The 19753-nt window shown below is 39.2% G+C and overlaps 1 non-coding gene across 1 annotated transcript; it reads left to right on the forward strand.

Moving 5' to 3' along the window:
• The first annotated feature begins 4399 nt into the window (after window positions 1-4399).
• On the forward strand, window positions 4400-4506 carry LOC131244672 (small nucleolar RNA R71). The gene has a single exon (XR_009170452.1). It is a non-coding gene; the product is annotated as a small nucleolar RNA R71 (small nucleolar RNA).
• Window positions 4507-19753: the final 15247 nt, after the last annotated feature.

Raw genomic sequence — 19753 nt, forward strand, 5'->3', positions numbered from 1 at the left:
CGCATCATTCCGGATTTCCTCAAGTTCATTCAACTGAAGTTTGCGTAGCGAGCCAGCGTTGTCCAGATTGAAATTAAGATTTTTGATCGCCCAGTACGCTTTATGTTCCAGCTCCACAGGCAAGTGACAAGCTTTCCCATAGACAAGTCTAAAGGGAGACATTCCAATAGGGGTTTTAAAGGCAGTACGGTATGCCCATAAGGCATCGGTCAATCGGATCGACCAATCCTTACGGTCAGGGTTAACCGTTTTCTCCAAAATGTGTTTAATTTCCCTATTAGAAATCTCAGCTTGCCCACTTGTCTGTAGATGATATGGGGTGCTCACTCTATGAGAGATACCGTATTTCTTCATTAACCTCTCGAATGGTCTATTACAAAAGTGTGAGCCCCCATCACTAATGATGGCTCGAGGCATTCCGAATCGAGAAATGATGTTTTCTTTTAGGAATTTAATGACCGTGCGATGGTCATTAATTCGACACGGAATCGCTTCGACCCATTTAGTGACATAATCCACATCGAGCAAAATATACAGATTTTCAAATGATTAGGGGAATGGTCCCATGAAATCGATGCCCCAGCAATCAAATGCTTCAATGATAAGGATGGGATTCAAAGGCATCATATTTCGACGGGACAATGCTCCCAATTTCTGACAACGCTCACAAGCTTTACAAAACTCAGGAGTGTCCCTAAACATAGTGGGCCAGTAAAAGCCACACTGCAGAATCTTAGCCGTGGTCTTTTTAACAGAAAAGTGACCACCACAGGCCTGTGAATGACAGAAGGAGATGACGCTCTGATGCTCATCGTCTGGTACACATCTCCTCAGGATTTGGTCTGGGCAATATTTAAATAGATAAGGATCATCCCAGAAAAAGTTGCGCACCTCGGTGAAGAATTTCTTCTTATCTTGTGCAGTCCACTGTGTCGGTATGGCACCTGTAGCAAGATAATTAGCAATATCAGCGAACCAAGGTGAATGGGAGACTCTAAACAGTTGTTCATTAGGGAACATATCATTGATATGTGTCGCCTCAAGGGAATCAGAGGTATTAAGGCGAGAAAGGTGATCGGCCACTACGTTCTCTACTCCCTTTTTATCTTTAATTTTCAAATCAAATTCTTGGAGTAGAAGGATCCATCGTATCAAACGGGGCTTAGAATCATTCTTAGAAAGAAGATACTTAAGTGCTGCATGATCTGTGTAGATAATGATCTTGGATCCGATCAAGTAGGACCTAAATTTGTCCAAGGCGAACACTACAGCTAAGAGTTCCTTTTCCGTAGTCGAGTAGTTCACCTGGGCAGAATTTAAAGTTCTACTTGCGTAATGAATGACGTAAGGCTGCTTATCTTTAATCTGGCCTAGGACCGCTCCAAGAGCATAATCAGAAGCGTCGCACATAAGCTCAAAAGGAAGGCTCCAGTCGGGTGGCTGCATGATAGGTTCAGTGGTTAACGTGCCCTTAAGCTTGGTGAAAGCTTCTTGGCATTGATCAGTCCACTCGTACGGAGCATCCTTTTGAAGAAGATTACATAAAGTACGAGAGAGGAGACTAAAGTCCTTTATGAATCGCCTGTAAAATCCTGCTTGTCCTAAGAAGGATCGCACGTCTCTGATGTTTTTGGGTGGAGGTAGGTTAGAGATAAGATCGATTTTTACCTTATCTACCTCGATTCCTTTGGACGAGATGATATGTCCAAGGACAATTTCCTTCTGAACCATGAAATGTTACTTCTCCCAATTAAGTACCAAGTTCTTTTCTTCACATCTTTTCAGCACACATTTAAGACTTTCCAAGCACTTGCTAAAAGATGGACCGTAAACAGAGAAATCATCCATGAAGACCTCTAGATATTGCCCTACCATATCAGAAAAGATACTAAGCATACATCGCTGATAGTTTGCATTGGAATTACATAGTCCTAATGGCATCCTTCGATAGGCAAAGGTGTCGTAGGGACATGTAAATGTGGTCTTTTCCTGGTCTTCAAGGGCTATCTCTATCTGGTTGCAGCCCGAATACCCGTCAAGGAAACTGTAATAGGAATGATCAGCTAACCTTTCCAGGATCTGATCAATGAATGGTAAAGGAAAGTGGTCTTTCCTCGTGATGGTATTCAACTTCCTGTAGTCAATGCACATTCTCCAACCAGTAGTGACTCTAGTTGGCACGAGTTCATTATTAGCATTGGCTACGATGGTGATTCCGGACTTCTTAGGGACCACTTGAGTTGGACTCACCCATTAACTATCAGATATAGGGTATATAATACCTACGTCCAATAGTTTAAGAACCTCAGCCTTAACCACTTCCTTCATGTTTGGATTTAGTCTACGTTGTGGTTGCCGAGCGGTTTTTGCATTATCCTCAAGATATATGCGGTGAGTACAAATCGAGGGATCGATTCCCTTGAGGTTCGCTATCGTCCATCCCAGGGCTCCTTTATGCTCAATGAGAGTAGATATGAACATACTCTCTTGTTCTTTCTCCAGGTGGGCAGAGATCACCACTGGGTATGTCTCATCTTGACCTAAATAGGCATATTTCAAATCAGAGGGCAAAGATTTTAGGTCAAGCTTCAGCGGCTTGAGATTAGACAGAAGAGGCACTACATCGGTTTGTGGTAATTCTTCAAATTGTGGCCTCCACCGGTTAACTTCAAGTACTGGTGCAGTATCAAGCAAGGCGCACATCTCCCTAAGCATGTCATCATCAGAATCATGGGAGTGGGCCAGGCATGTCTCCAGATGGTCGGAAGATAAGGTCAGCGGTGTCGTATCTTCCACGAAAGAGTCAATCATGTTGATGTCGTGGAAATCGTCATCATCCTCTGAGTTGCTGCCGTTATTTAAAAAAATGTTTGACTCCAATGTCAAATTTCCAAAAGATATAGTCATGACACCATTCCTACAATTGATAATTGCATTTGACGTGGCAAGGAATGGGCGACCAAGAATGACGGGAATCTGAGTGCTCATGTTATTGATGGGTTCGGTGTCCAGGATGATAAAATCTACAGGGTAGTAAAATCTATCGACCTGGACTAACACATCCTCAATTATCCCTCTTGGTACACGAACAAAGCGATCGGCAAGTTGTTGTGTGGTTAGGGTGGGTTTTAATTCACCCAAACCTAACTGTTTGTATACCGAGTAGGGAATCAGATTGACGCTCGCTCCTAAGTCAAGAAGTGCGTGATCAATTCGATGGTTCCCGATTACACATGATATGGTTGGGCTACCGGGATCCTTGAATTTCTGCGGCACGTCTTGCTTCAGGATGGCACTCACTTTCTCAGTCAAGAAGATTTTCTTTTGAATAATTTTCCGTCTTTTGGTCGTGCATAAGTCTTTCAGGAATTTGGCATATGAAGGTATCTGTTTAACGACATCAAGTAGAGGAATGTTGACTTTTACTTGTTTCAACACCTCTAGAATATCCTGAGAGTTAGAGAGAGGTTTTGGTGAAACCAACCGTTGGGGGAATGGAGCAACTGGCTTCTCTAGAAGTTCCGGTTCTACTTTTTGTGGGGCATCACTGGATCCATCATTGTTGTCCTCTTCTGGTTCTTGAGGCTTTTCGGGCCTAACCGAAAGAGTTTTATCAATGATCTTCCCACTCCTAAGAGTGGTGATGGATTTAGCATGCCCCATCTGATTTGAAGAGCTGGGATCATTAATCTCGTACTGTGGTTTAGGATTAGGGAGAGGTTGTGCAGGAAGCATCCCCTTTTCTATAACCGTCATATGAGAATCTATCTTTTGCATAAAATCTGTAATTCCCCGCATTACCTGAGCCAGCTCTTGTATGGGATTTTGAACCGGTTCCTCTTGAGGTTTCACTTGATTTGGATTTTGATTGAAGAAACCTGGAGGGGTAGCCGTTTGTCCATTCCTCCAACTAAAGTTTGGATGATTTTTTCAGCCAGGATTGTATGTATTGGAGTTAGGTCCAGTAAAAGGTCTTTGATAGTTATTTACGGCATTGGCTTGTTCATTCAACACTCCTCGAAAGGCAGGTATTGTAGGACAGTTTTCAGTTGTGTGAATGTTGCAATCACAGATGCCGCAAACAATTTCATTGACCTTATCCTTCTTTCCTTCCATGGCCTCAACTTTCCTTATGAGCGTAGTCACTTTACACTTAAGATCATTCTCTTCTTTCAAGAGATATAATCCACCTTTCTCCTTTAATTGAGTAGGCCTAGACGTGGTGTTCGCCATTAGGTAATAGTCCCATGATTGTGTTTTTTCAGCGAGACTATTGAGGTAATCCCATACCTCGTCAACATCTTTGTTGATGAACTCTCCATTACACATTGTCTCAATCATTTGGCGCATGGAAGATGTCAGTCCATCATAGAAAAAATTTGTAATGCGCCACGTTTCAAATCCGTGTTGTGGGCATGAACTGACCAAATCTTTGAACCTTTCCCAATATTGGAAGAATGTTTCATCTTCCTTTTGGGCAAAGTTCATGATTGCTTTTCTGAGGGTAATCGTTTTATGATGTGGGAAGAATTTTTTTATGAATTCCCTCTGCATGTCGTTCCATGTGCCAATGGATCTAGGACGCAGTGAATGTAACCACGTCTTAGCTTTCTCTTTTAAGGAAAAAGGAAAGAGTTTCAGCCTAATTGTATCCTTAGATACATTAAGAAAACATAAAGTAGCCATAATCTCATCGAACTCTTTCAAATGTAAATATGGACTTTCTGATTCAAGTCCATGGAATTTAGGAAGGAGTTGGATAACTCCTAACTTGATGTCCATTTGTCCTGTGTTTTCAGGAAAAATCATGCATGAGGGCGTACTCACTCCCGCCGATTGTAGATAATCTCGTAGAGTACGAGGCGGGGGTGCTTGTTGCACCTCATTCTCATCTTGGGTATCCTCCACCCTTGGTGGAAGTAGAGGAGGTTGGTTTTCAGCCATAACTTCAGTTAACTCAGGGGATTTCGAGTGGTGTCTAGTCCTGCGATGGATAGACAACCCCTCAACCAATCCTCCTTCAGTCAAGAGACGTCGAGTGTTGTCACGAGCCCACTTGGGCATGAAACACTCGTAGCCCTTAATCAAATTCAAAGCCTAATCCTAAAAAGGAAAAGAAAATCTAAAAAGAAAGAGAGGGAAAGTTGGAAAGAAATTACCAAATTGAAGCTCCTAAGTTAAGGACCTGCAAAATAAAACAAAATAAGTTAGATTTTTAAAACAAGAGAAGAACAATCCTTTTAAAAGAAAGGTAGCAATAAACTGATTTCTAGAAGAAAGTGAAAACTTCTAAAATAAATTAGGAAAGTCCTAAACTAGAAAGTAAATTACTAAAAGAGAACTGAAAAATAGAAAGTAGAGAAGGAGTATACCGAATTAAAGATTTCTATCTTAAAGGCCTACAAAATAGGAAGGTTAGTTTCTAAACAAAAATTCTGAAAATAAATTAGGAAACAAATTAGATTTTAAAAGAGTTAAAATTAGAAAGTTACTAAAATAGAAAGTTAATTTCTAAAAAGGGAAAGAAATAACTTAATTTCTAAAAATAAACTATTTCCTACAGAAGGGAGGATACTAGAATTAGAAAATTTCTAAAATTTAAACCCTAATTCTAAAAATAGGAAAAAGTAGAGATATTAGGAAGGAATTACTAATTGAGAAACTTATGTCAAGATCCTATAAAACAGGAAACAAGTTAGTTTTGAACTCAAATAAAAATAAATAAATAAACTAAGGTTAGTAAAATCCTAATCTTAAACTAATCCTAAAACCAATTAATTTCAGAGAATCGTAACCGTCAGTCCCCGGCAATGGCACCAAAAACTTGTTCACTCCCCAAGTATAGGGTTGTGATGTAGTAATAAACTCGGTAAGACCGAGGTCGAATCCACAGGGACTGATACCTGTACATTATCTGAAACCAAGTAGAACTAGAACTAGACTAAGATGTGATCTAAACCAAGTAGAATTTAAGAAATAATTGTGGAACAATTATCTAAAACTTTAAGGAATTCAGAGGAAGGAAACTAGAGATTCAGAGGATCCACTTGTAGAGATCAGGGAGAAATTATGCGTGCTTCAGAAATCATGGAATTTAACTAGACTTCCTTTGATATAGTTTTCAAGAGGTGAATGGTATATGAATTAGAATGGATTCCATCATCTAACCATGCCTAGGAGACAAAGCAAACAACAGGATTAAACTAATTACCAGCCAATCAACAATGTATGAGGATCAAGAAGGGTACTGTCATCCTACCATGCCCATGGAGCAATGATGAACAACAGGGCTTCCTGACTTCATAAACATAAAAGGGGAAAGAAATATTCAGAGCCATTGCAAACCCATTGTAATTTCAGTCACAACAGACCATTAAAGACTAAGAAAAATATTCCTTATAATAATCACTAAATCAACTTCAGTTTATGAAATTTAAAGGCACAAAGTAGAATCCTCCATCTCGCTACAGGCTTCACCTCTTAGCCCTAGCTAAGAGGTTTAGCCACACATGATTGGGCTGAACATTAAAGAAATAAATGAAATATAAAGGAAAATAAGAGAAAAACCAGGCTCCTCTCTCTCTCTCCCATGTTCAAGCCTCCACCCCTTCAAAAGAGTCTCCACGCTGCCAGCTTCTCATGTCTTGGGCAGCTCTCTCCAGCCACGTCCACTCCAGCAGAAAGAAACGTCTTCACGTTTCTTCCTTTCTTCCTGGCAAACCAAAACCAAAACCGAAGCGTGGCTGCTCCTCTACACGCTCCCGCCGTCCTCCGTTTTTCTCTTTCTTCTCTCTCTTTATAGGTGCCAGGGGCTATGCAGGAGAGGCCTAGCCGGATTGCGAAATCCTACGCTTAACTGTTTACGTTTGGACTCAGTTTGAGAGGAGGAGTTTTCCCCTCTTTGAAATCTGCCAGCATGGCGAGTGTAAGCACCCCGTGTATGATCAAATGGACGGCTTGGATCGCTGATTCGTTCACGGACGGCGGCCCACAACTTCCCGCAACTTTCGGTTTTTCCGAACGCGCGTAAGGCGTACGCAGAGGCGCTGATGTGTTCGGTGGGCCCCACAGAGGTATTTTCGGAGAAATCCACCCCGTCCATTAGATTCAGGACGAAATTTCAGTCAAGAATGGGTGATTTTGAACGTCCATTGACGCGGCCCAGAGAAGAAATCACCTCAAAAATTATTTTGAACGTCGCAGGACCGACTGTTTGTGGCCTCTGTATCGCGCACGTGTGCTTGCATGGGTCCAAAAGTTCAGCAAGGTTTTGTAGTAGTCGAGGCCCTCTACACGATGGACGGTTTGGATTGTCCACTGGGACAATGTGTGGGGCCCACTAGCGTCCGAAAAAATGGACAGTGTCCGTCCGTTTTGCACGTGAAACGGCAATTACCGTATTTGGGAAGGGGACGCGGGTCAGTGCTGCTGACCCGCGTTTGTTGGCTCGGTGCGGCTCGGGTCTACGTGTGCTGTGCACACACACATCACATACGGGCCCCACTGTGATGTGTTTCAACAATCTAATCCATCCATTCATTTTCCCATCTAATTTAATGAGTTGAGACCAAAATTGAAGTATATCCAGATATCAGGCGGGCCAGAATTAATGGTTTATGGGCTGATCTGTCAGTTGAGGTGCTTCTATAGTGATCCGAGGGCTGAAATTTGATATGTACGGTTAATTTATGGCCCTCAGGCCATGTATGAAGTTTTGAGCCAATCAGATGGCAAGAACTATGTGATCTTGCATTTTTCACCAATTTCGGGCCTCTTTAACGTGAATGGCCTGATTTCCTCAGATCCTTGATGCATAATTCCATCGATCTTCGTCCCCTGGAGTCCGTCCCTTGCCTTGGGTGTCATCAGAGCGTTAAATCCATGGTTTAAGCACCCTTTTTCAGTTCATGCTTGTAAATACACTCTGCATCACAAACACGATTAAATCAGGCTATTAAACGGTATCATGCTTGTAAATCCATGCAATAACTGGGTCTGATATGCAATATTTGACCCTCAACTATATATCGAATACTCTTCGATATGTATCGAAAATTGAAGGATTTTTGAGACAAACTCGCTGGACAGTTCTAGACCTTTTTCGATCATATCGAAAGACCTTCGATATATTTAAGTACATATCGAAAGACCTTCGATACATATCAAAGGACGTATCGAAGAAGCTGGTGCTACGGCTATGGCTACGGTTATAATCCGTAGCAATAGGTTCCTGGTTTTGTTTTTTTTACTGTTGTAATCCCCACCGCCTTTTGTGGGTCCCATCATGAAGTCTGTGTTATATCCAAACCGTCCATCTATTTGGCGAGCTCATATTAAGCCTACAACGAAAAATAAGAAAGATCTAACTATCAAGTAGACCACACTGTAAAAGGCAATGGGGAATTGAACGTCTACCATTGAAACCCTTTTAGGGGTTACAGAAGTTTTGGATCATTATGAATTTTATTTTTTCCTCTTCATCCAGGCCTTTGTGACCTTATGAATAGATTGGATGGAAAATAAATGTTATGGTGGGCCCTACAAAATTTTTAACAGTGAAAATCAGTTTTCCCGCTGCTCTTTGTGGTGTGGTCCAGTTGATCTTTGGATATGATATATTTTTTTGGATAATGCCCCGAAATGATCTCGAAATATGGATGAACGTTGTGGATATAATAAATACATAGCTGTGGGGCCATGTAACTTTGATCTCTTTTGAGCCGTTCGTACAACTCTCAGTTGGAGGAGCGTCAGCGCTCGTCTTCGAAAGGAAGGAGGGGTATTTTCGTCCTGAAATTCGGTCTCCGCACCTGCAGGTCTAAGTTTCCAAACTAAGTTTGTATTGTTTCATAAAAACAGCGGATAAAAGGTGGGGTCCACGGTCCCAAATCTCTCTCTCTCTCTCTCTCTCTCTCTCTCTATATATATATATATATATGGGAAATAGTTGTATGCGATCGAGCTCATGGGAACTTCACAAGAGGTCGAGCTGTGTGGGCCCCACTGTGATGCCTGTCAAACATCTACCCCATCAGTCAAATGCACCATTCCATGGTGGGCCTCGGGCTTAAAAATCAAGTCAATCCATGACTTTTGTGGGCCACACCACATACAAAAGTTGAGAGGGGTTATCCTCCCATTAAAACATTCATAATCATTTTTAGGGCCCACCAAGATGTCGTTCACAAATCCAGCCCATCCATTATGTGTCCCACTTGGATGAGGGGTCAGCCCAAGTTCCAGATGCATCCAAATTTCAGGTGGGCCCCACCAAGTGATTTTATATGTTTTAGCATGTCTTCATATGATTTTAGGTGGGCCCACCTGAGTTTCATGTACGGCTGATTTTTGGGATATCCCATTATTTAAAGGGGACCCATCAAATGGACGATGTTGATGTTCGACACACGTCATGGTGGGGCCCACACAGCTCAACCTCGTGGGAAGTTCCCATGAGCTCGAATGCATAGAACCATTTCCATATATATATATATATATATAAAATTCTCCACACACGTAAAGGCTGCCCATGGTTGAGATCTTCTTTATTCAAATAATGGAAACTTAATGTCAGTGGTTTCCGCGATGCTAATTGGGTTAGATGTACGTATGATCATCGATCCACAATTGGCCACTGCATATTTGTTGGTGGTAACCTTATCATGTGGAAAAGAAAAAACAATCGGCCGTGGCTCATTCTTTAGCCGAGGTTGAAAATTGTGCAATGGCTCAAGCAGCACATGAACTAATTTGGGTACAATTGATTTTGCATTATATGGGACTCACTATGCTCTCTTATATTCCTCTTCACTATAACAATCAAGTAGTCATATGCTTGAACCTCCTTTTTCATGAAAGGACCAATCATATCAAGGTTGATTGACACTTTGCTTGTCACTTTGTTTGGAAGAAATTGGCGGCCAAGATTCTTCATACACCCTTTGTTCATTCAGAAAATCAATTTGCAGATATCTTCAGCAAAGCTTCTTCCCCTTTCCACTTACGGACTATTATTGGCAAGCTTGGCATGTATGACACACATGCACTAGCTTGAGGAGTGTCAGTGTACACAATCCACAGTACATGCAATACCCATAATAGAGTATATCTTTTTTATTTGATTTGATTCAATGTATTTTATTCTAGTTTATCATCTTGTAACCCTTGACCCTATATCACTGTAAACAAAGGCTCATTAGAAAGTGTGAGGTATTAAGTCCTCTCCCCTCTTTTCTTTCTCCGCAAGCCTTCCCTTTCTCTCTTTCCTCTCTTTCAGATTATATCTCTTAATCTTTCAATAAAGAAGCATCCCAACTCATCAAAATGTATGCATAATAGCCCATGGAGTGATCAAGACACAGAATGCATGTGGATGGAATAGCCTTTAATAACCTTTTTGTGTGGAACCAAAGTTTCTGTTGAAAACCCCTTTGTGCAACATTTAAAAGATGCAATTTCCTGCACGTCTACTACTGATATGATATCATCTTAGAAGGCAACCTCTTCAAGCTATGCATGTATCAACTACGAAAGCTTAACCTGAAGCCAATAGGGATGCATGGTTCTATTGGCTTATCAGATGTCCGCATAGCAGCTTGCCATGATTCTTCATATTTCGTGAATATTGATCCATCCTTTAATCCCTACCAGATCAAATATGACACCAGCACCCTTCCAAAAGGAACTAAAACTATGTAAGAAACAAAAGATTAATGTATTATACTTGAGTAACTCATAAGACCCGCTCGACCTTCGACAAAGTGATCAGTCATCTAGCCTCTTCCAATTTACAAGTCCCAAATTATTTCTAATATGCTCTTCTGATGATTCATTTATCAATCAAGCTTGTAACTGTTCTTTATCACACTAGAAGTCTAGAAAAAAATCAAGCAATACAGATAAGTCAACATCATGAGATATCAAAAGAAGACATGTTCGCAAGTACATTCATCTCAACCAAGTGATCGCTCACCAAGCCCCTTAAGCCATCACTGAGATGGAGCACCTGCTCAGCAGTGAAAGAGTATGCAAAACAATCTAAATAAAGTTCATTCTAAAGATTTGCCATCAAAGTTGCACCACACTTCTCATACTGGGACAAGTTTAAGTCAGGACTTTTACCATGTAGCACCACCTCGCCATCTTGTTCCATGTTGTTCAGCAAAAGCGTATCGATAGCAATGGATTAATGCCCAAGAACCAGGCAACGACATAGCTAGGTGCCTAGGTGCATACCCAAGCCCAAAGGCCTGGCTGAGGCCCATAACCTAGCCCAAGTCATAATTTGCTTGCATGCCCAAGTGCTTAGGGATTATAAGATTTTTTTTATTTTTTTTTTTTAAATTTTAAGGTAGTCATTAAAGAGTTATTAGCTTGAGGAAATACATGGGAACTTGTATAAAGGTAGATTTCCAGAAACAAATTAGCATTGGAAACTAAGTTGCATAGGAAAATAGAGCGATTGTATAGGAAATATATAGTAGATTTCCTAGATTAATAATTAATTTTATGTAGTTTCTCTAGCAAGTTCCTTCTTCCATCAAAAGCCATATACTGGTTCTCTTTTGAGCATGAATATGAATAGAAATTTTCAATAATTAACTTCCTTTCTCAATGGCGTTACATTACTTGCTTCCTCGGTGTGTGAACCCATTAACCCCTTTCAGAGGTGAGACTGCTCTAACTAAATTGATGTTACTCCAATACTGAATTAGAGGTCTAAGGTGAGACTAGAAAAACTAATTCAAGCTATGAGCCTTAGTCCATTATCCTCTTCTTTCTTATCCTCGTCTTTTCTTTGACTTTCTTACCTATCAACAACCATATAAATCCCTCTTCACTTGGTTCAACTAATCCTAGATCTCATCTAATCCAAACCTAAATTTTAGACTATCCCCTTAATATGTCCTGCATATAGTTGCACAAAGCGTAGCGAAGTGGCAACAGATTCGGGTGAGGAAGTAGGAGTGCGAAAGCATATGTTTCAAAATGTTCAAGTATAAACAGCTACGAAGTGGAGCAGGGGTGCAAATCCAAAGCATGATACAAAGCAGAAGTGGCACCTAGTTAAAATAATCCTGCAACTAAAGTCCTGCATCAATATTTTAAATTAGAGCACGTTTTTCCGGATTTCGATAAAATTGGGAAATCAGGACGACTTGTAGTGGTGGATCATGACACCCCCAAAATGTTGGACAATTAAGGGGATGAGTCGATTATGGAGTTGATGCGAGTCACTACAAGTTGAGGATTTTTACCTAGCTAGAGAATTCTCCCACTCCATATAAAGACTTCTCCATGTGATCATGCTGTCTGGAAATTGCACTCAAGCGGTCTCGGCAGACACTTTGATCTAGACAAGCTGATTGATATTGTGGAGAATCATTTCTATAGGCCTAGAATGAAACAAGATATTTGGAAGATAATTAGACAATACATATGTCGACTGGGAAAACGACAAAAGCAGAATACTGGACTTTATATCCATTTACCCATTCCTATAGCACCATGGGAGGATCTAAGCATGGGTTTTGTCTTGGGCTCAATATTAGTAGTTGTGGATCAATTCTCAAAGATGTTTCATTTCATTCCATGTAAAAAGAAATCCAATTACTCTTATGTAACTACCCTTTCCTTTCGGGGTATTACTCCACTTCATAGAGTGCCAATGGCTATTTTGTCTTATCATGACGTGAAATTTGTAAGCAGACTTTGAAAGACTTTGTGACCAAAAAGCTGAAATACCAATGCTTACCATCCCCAACCTGATGGCTGGGCAGAAGTAGTGAACAGGAGCCTAAGAAATCTACTTCAGTGCTTAAATACAGAAGTAAAAACAAAAGAATGATACTCATTGCCGATTTGGTCAGCTCAAAGAATGTGACATGCTAATCGTTCAATTAAAGCCTAAGATTTCCTGCTCAGTCATACCACAAGATTCCTTTGGAAAAGGCTTGGCCATATGACTTTTGTCAAATTTGTAAGTATTGTAAACCATAATATGGGTCAAATTGTACGGACTCGAAAGTCATATAATGAATCATAAGATGTTTTCTAATTTTCTTTAGAAGAGGAGAAAACGTGAATATATATATATATATATATATATATATATATATATATATATATATATATATATTAATTAAAAACTCATTAATTATCCATTTTCCATCAATATGCATTAAGTAATACATACAATGGTATTATCAATTTAAGAGAAATACTCCAAGGTTCTCAGAGTGCTATAATTTCTAATGCTCCTAGTTGCATCAATTCAGTTAGACAGTCCAATCAATTGATCGGAACATTCCCAAGGCTAATCTGCAAAGATTGCACCAATCCGATGATCCAATCCATCCTTGATGTGGCCTTATCTTCCATAGCCATCCTTTTTTCCAAGCCATGGATGGGATGGCTACAATTGCCTAACAAAAGTGATTCTTAAATTCATAAGCAATCCATGAGCTCTAACAAGTAGATAGATCAAATTCTTGAATAGACCTATTTTTTTGTAAATGATATTGACTGTCTAATTAAAGATCATTGATTGAATGGTTAATGTTTGTCAAATTATTTTTATGCTTGCATTGTAGCCCATGAAACGTGTGTTGGACCTAGTGAATAATCTAGATCAATGGATTAAATAGTCCGTGTCCTAATACAAGTAAATGCAACTAGGAGCACTATAACTAATGTTGCTCTGAGAGCACTAAAGCATTCTCATCAATTTAGAATCTGTATACAGGGAATCTATGTATAAACGTGTCGGAATAAAGTTCAAAGCTCTCAACCTATTGCTCATTTCAATCTATTCCATACGTGTTTGAGTTCAAAAAAAAAAAAAAACACAAAAACAAAAACAAAAAAACAAAAAAAAAAACAAAAAAACAAAAAAAACAAAAAAAAAAACAAAAAAACCAAAAAACAAAAAAACAAAAACAAAAAAAAACAAAAAAAACAAAAAAACAAAAAAACAAAAGAACAAAATATTCGAGAAATATCCTCTCAGCATCATATGTAGATTATTTTCATGTACCTTTTAGCAATACTCACAAGTGATATCACCATCCTTTAACCTCTTGAATAATAATAATAAATCTGGAGGGAAGAGAAAGAAAACAAGACAAATTCTATAACAAACAAATGAAAGACACAAGAATCATTTAATAATTTATGTTCTTTTGTACCTCCTCAAGTGCAGAATCACTTTGGAAAAAGCGGTGTTCGACTTTGTTGATCAAAGAAAAAGTTATCTTGATTTCTTTGTTTTCTATTGTTGAATGTAAAAAATCCCCAAGTCGGGACACCACAAATTCTTCCACACAAATCATAGGATTTTACATTACTCAAGTATGCTTTGTATGCTGCATCCTCAAGAAGCTGGGGAAATACTTTGCTAGAGCCTCCACCGACAGTACGATTCAACCCCATATTCAATATTGAATATCTCTCTGCTTACTTCGGACATAATATGAACAAGGAAGAGAAGAGCAAGCTATTCAACTACCTCAAATCCCAGAATGACCACATGATAGAGGACATGATTGATGACCAGTTAGTTTCTACATGAGTAACATGACAGTCATATATATATATATATATATATATATATATATATATATATAATTGGAAATGGCAAACAGTCTAAGTTTCCCAGCCCCCTCTAAATGCTATTCACCCGACAGTAGTATGAATCGTCGACAGTGTGTGGGCAAGTGGCTAAAATTTCATGAGCCGCCTATATACACATTGAAAAGAAAGCATCCACACCGTCCCAGTGACCTTCAAAAACGGGGTCCTCCACAGACGAACGAGGATAAATCGTCCGACGTGAAAGAAACACGTTTAGAAGGGACTGAATCCCGTAACTGGCTCCCCAATATTGGGCAGAAGCCAACCTTCGAATGCCTTCTGTACAATCTGTTAAACACATATTTACCATAGAGGCAAGCTCGCCTACAAAGGCGAGGAAGGCATTTCTCCCCCAGCCTACACAGCCGGAGGACGGGACCGACGACCAGCATGGTCTCCACTGAAGTCCAATCTCCATTGGAACCTCAATGAAGGAAGGGATATAACGACGGAACAACGGGAGTGTGGATTTATTAAAAAAAATCTACTAAACTTTGAAATCCACAATCTGGTTCAAAGTCCTTAATAATCGAGTAGTTACACTTAGCCCTCTTCAGGACTAAGAGAACTAACTTACTAATCGATAATAAAGACAAATAGAACAGCACGAGGGCGTCCCCCCGTGATCCCTTACCGGAAATATATATATATATATATATATATATATATATAACTCCTAGCCATATGGAAAGGGCAACAATTGCCTAATTCCACATGGATCTCAACAATTGATTTCCAGCGACTTAACCTAGACCTCTATGAGAGATATCAGGTTCGCCGAGTTCTTTGAAGCTGCGGGGTTTATAACAATGACTATGCCCAAAAAGCCAAGTGCATGCCCATAACTTGCTTGCAAGCTCAACTGCCTAACGACTATGGGATATTTTATTAAAGAAAGGAAGTCATTAGTGAAGGTGTTAGCTTGAAAAAGGTGAAATGCACGGGAAATTATGAAGGTGGATTTCCAACAACAAAGTAGCTTTGGGAACCAAGTTACATAAGAGGGAGTGATTACATAAGAAATATAATTTAGTAGATAAATTAACACACACTGAGAGTAATTAACATAAGAAGTATAATGTAACTAGATAACACACACTAGCTATTAATTGTATGTGGTTCTTAGCATGTTTCTTCTACTATAAAAGGTCATGTACTAGTTTACTTTTAATCATTAATGAATATAAACAAAAATTCCCAACACGTGCTTCCTTCCTTGGCTGTGTGAGTCCATCAAGCCCTTTTAGAGGTGAGACATCTCTGATCAATTAGTGTGACTCCAATCTTGAATTAGAGGTCTGGAATGAGACTTCAAAGAATATAATTTAGGCGGTCTGACTCAGTCCACTATCCTCTGCTTTCTCATCCTTATCTTTTCTTTAATAGTTTGATCTATAGATAACCAACTAGGCCCCTCTTTACTTTTGTTTGACCGATCGTAAATCTCATCAAACCCAACACCTAATATTGGATTTATCCACATAATATGTCCAGTAACAAGTATGCATAACCATATTGAAAAGGTACTTCCCAAACTCAATAGTGCTTCCCAAACTCTAGGTATTAGTTTTACTCAGGATGTTAACCCTATAGCACCTCACCACCTTTTTCTCCTTCATCCACTTAGGGGGTGTTTGGTGCATGAACTTAAGTGGGATTACGTGGGATGGAATTGCAATGAAGGCAATAATTAGGGAGTGCAAGGGATTGTCGGTGGATTAGAATAACACATCAAATTTCGTCTCCATGTTTGGAACGTATGGTTCCGGCACTATAATCCAGAAATATCAGGGATACACATTTGGATGTTACATGAAGTTTTTAGAAGCAGATTGCGTGGAGTGCCGCACACCACCGACCTCCGTGGTGTGTTTACATCACCAAGTTCTGTGGGGCCCACCATGATGTATGTGTTATATACCGTCCATTCATTTGGCGAGATCAGTCTAGGTCATGAGCACAAAAATGAGGCAGATCCAAAGCTCAAGTGGACCACACCACAGAAGGCAGTGGGGCCCATGATTCCTACCGTTGAAACCTTAATAGGGCCCACCATGATGTTTATTTGTCATCCAACCTGTTCATGAGGTCACATAGACCTGGATGAAGGGAAAAAAACAAATATCAGATTAATCCAAACCTTATGTGGGCCCCAAGACATTTTCAATGGTAAACATTCAATCCCCACTGCCTTTTGAGGTGTGGTCCACTTGAGCATCGGATCTATCTCTTTTTTGGGTCCATGCCCTAAAATGATCTCGTAAAATGAATGGACAGTGTGGATATAACCAGTGTTCGAAATATCGGTATCGCACCCTTGGGATACAGATATGTATCGGTTATCACACGGGATATATCATTTGTATCGAATAATTTACTGCACTTTTTGGGAAACATGAGGAAACATTGGGAAAATGGATGAATTTTTCAATGAAACTTCAAGAATTGTTAAAAAAAGACCTTAATACACACTTTTAAATCATAACATCACAAAAAAGAAGTGCACATAATAGGTTTCCTTTGTATAGGGTCCTAAGCTATGCGTTGTCTGACTAAACTAATGCAACTATATTCAAATTGAATGCATAACATTTTGAGTGTATGTGATGATCATTTCATCAAACACTCTTAAATAATTCGAAATTAGTCTCAATTGACAGTTGATTGAAGGACATTTTCAAAAAAAAAATGGAGAACATGAAGAACCAATGGATATCGAAATCAAAGCTCCAACTCCATGATTTTTCATGCAAAACATGAAGAACCAATGGATTTGTAACCATTTGACACCGATTTAACATAATTTCTATAAAAAAAATTGGAAATTGAAAATGCTCCTTAGAACATGTGGGATATATCAGCACTACTCGTGCGTTTCGTATTGCACAGGTGGGATACAATATATATTGTGGGATATATCGGCCGATCTCGTCGATATTTAAAACAATGGATATAACACATTCATCATGGTGGCACACCACCCAATATGTCACCAAAATTTTCTCCCTACATGTCCATCGCTGGATGTGGCGGTGGATATTGCAAATCCAAAATGGATACGCCAGATTCACCTTCAATACTCGACGCCTAGGCACGGTTTCCAAAGCTTCAAATCATCACCGACTGACTGCCCTAACCAACCACAAGTTTGGGATTAAAATGTGGGATTAGAAAGTCTATCCCATCTAATCCGTTCTAATACCACGCGCCAAACAGGCCCTTAGCAATTTATATGTGCATCCTTTGATTCCACCACATGAAGTTTGATAAGGCTCACAAGATAGTATATTGGTCAGCATGTCCTCCTAGGACACAAACATTGCTTTCTTCATGAAAGGAAATTGAGTCCATCAGTCTTCTTGTTCTTTAGGATACCTAAGAGGGCACCTCTGAATCCATCTCAACTGAGTTCAGCACGAAATTAAAATCATCAATGCAAGGGAGAAAAGAAGTAACCAACAACAACTGAAAGCTCAAATAAGTAGTTGGATCTTCTCTGCAAATTTTAACTCCAAAATCTCCTTATGCAAAAGCTGAGATTCCAAGAAGTCAACCTCTGTACCGTTACAGATGCATGAAAAAGCATTTTTAACTATGAATCCTAACAAACAACCCTTCAATGGCCCAAGATGCAATCAACATACAAAGGAATTCCCTACAAAATCATCACATCAAGAAAAATGCAGAATGTAGTTCCAACTTGCCCAAATATTGGAATGTCGTGTTGAATGATTCAATAAACAAACCAATTCCTGTTCGGAAGCTAAAATCAAGAGTGATAGTTACACTTCCTCCTCCCTTCTTCTTCTTCTCCTTCTTTACGTGCCCAAACTCATGACTTTCTTGGTCAAGTGCCCAACTGCCTCATCTTCTTCTTCTTCTTCTTCTTGATCCAAAGAAGCCCAACTAGCAAAATTCCCAAAATCCAAGAGCAAAATTAAATGATTCCTGGTCCATCTAAAGGTGTTTTGATACATACAGTGCATCCTAGACACGGTGACACATGAAATGTGAACCAACACGCATATCAAGCTTTGAAGTCCAGCTATGTGTGTCCTAGCATATCTTATTTCCTATCATTTCTTTATTTGTGTCCATCTTTTCCCAAAATCAAGCCATCCAGCTAACTTCTTCAAGAACTAGACTAAGATTAAAGTTCTTCGAAAACTACTCCATGTTTAACTAGGAGACAACTTGGAGACTCTTAAATCAGGTGCAGCTCTGTGGCTTGGAGAGTTTGGAGAGTCAAGCCACTAGTTTTAGTTTCTAAAATACACAAAAGAGAAGAAAAAAGAAAACTGTAATGGGTGGATAAGTTAAAGGAAATATAAGTTCAGGAGTATAAGTGTTTGTAATGATTCATCCATACTTCATTCACAAGTCAGAATATTCACAACATAAAGTTAACTAATATGAACAATATGATATATCAACGAACAGTTGAAAACTAGGCAATATTAGCCCAATCATCAAACAACCGAAGTACCGGAAATTGAACATAAGAAAAAGGAGAAATAAATAAAATGCAAAAAAGGGAGGACTGAGTGAGGAAATTAAAGAGTAAAAACAGAAAAACTAGAAGAACATAATGAAATAATGGGCAAATAAGAAATTAAAAAATTAGAAATTTATTGATTTCCATCATGTAAGTTAAATAATTGAAAGAAATCAATAGAACTTAGTAGATTTGAAAGAAGCCATTTGAGTACACATCTGTTTGTATATGTGGAGCACCATAGTAATGGTGTAAACAGTCTAGTGTGTTCCTTTTTCTTTTTCTTTTCACAGTCTAGTGTGTTCCTGATAAACACCATATTGATGTATATCTCTTAGTTATTATCCATTATTATCTTTTAAATATATTTTGATTATTTGAATTGTTTTGGTAATTATCTCTTTGTAAACAGAAGATTATCTTTGTCATCGGGAGATTATAAATAAAGGATTCTAGATGAGGAGAATATAAATGTTCTCTCTTCTTTTTCCTATTTCTACATGGCATCAAAGCCTCTTGGCTGATTTTTCTTTTCTATTTTGAGAGTCTACCGTCCATCCTCTCTTCCTAGACCATGTATGATGATGGAGGAATAGACTCACACTCATCATCACCATATATGGTCTC

This window comes from Magnolia sinica, chromosome 4 (genome assembly GCF_029962835.1).
Source record: "Magnolia sinica isolate HGM2019 chromosome 4, MsV1, whole genome shotgun sequence".
NCBI classification, from domain to species: Eukaryota; Viridiplantae; Streptophyta; class Magnoliopsida; order Magnoliales; family Magnoliaceae; genus Magnolia; species Magnolia sinica.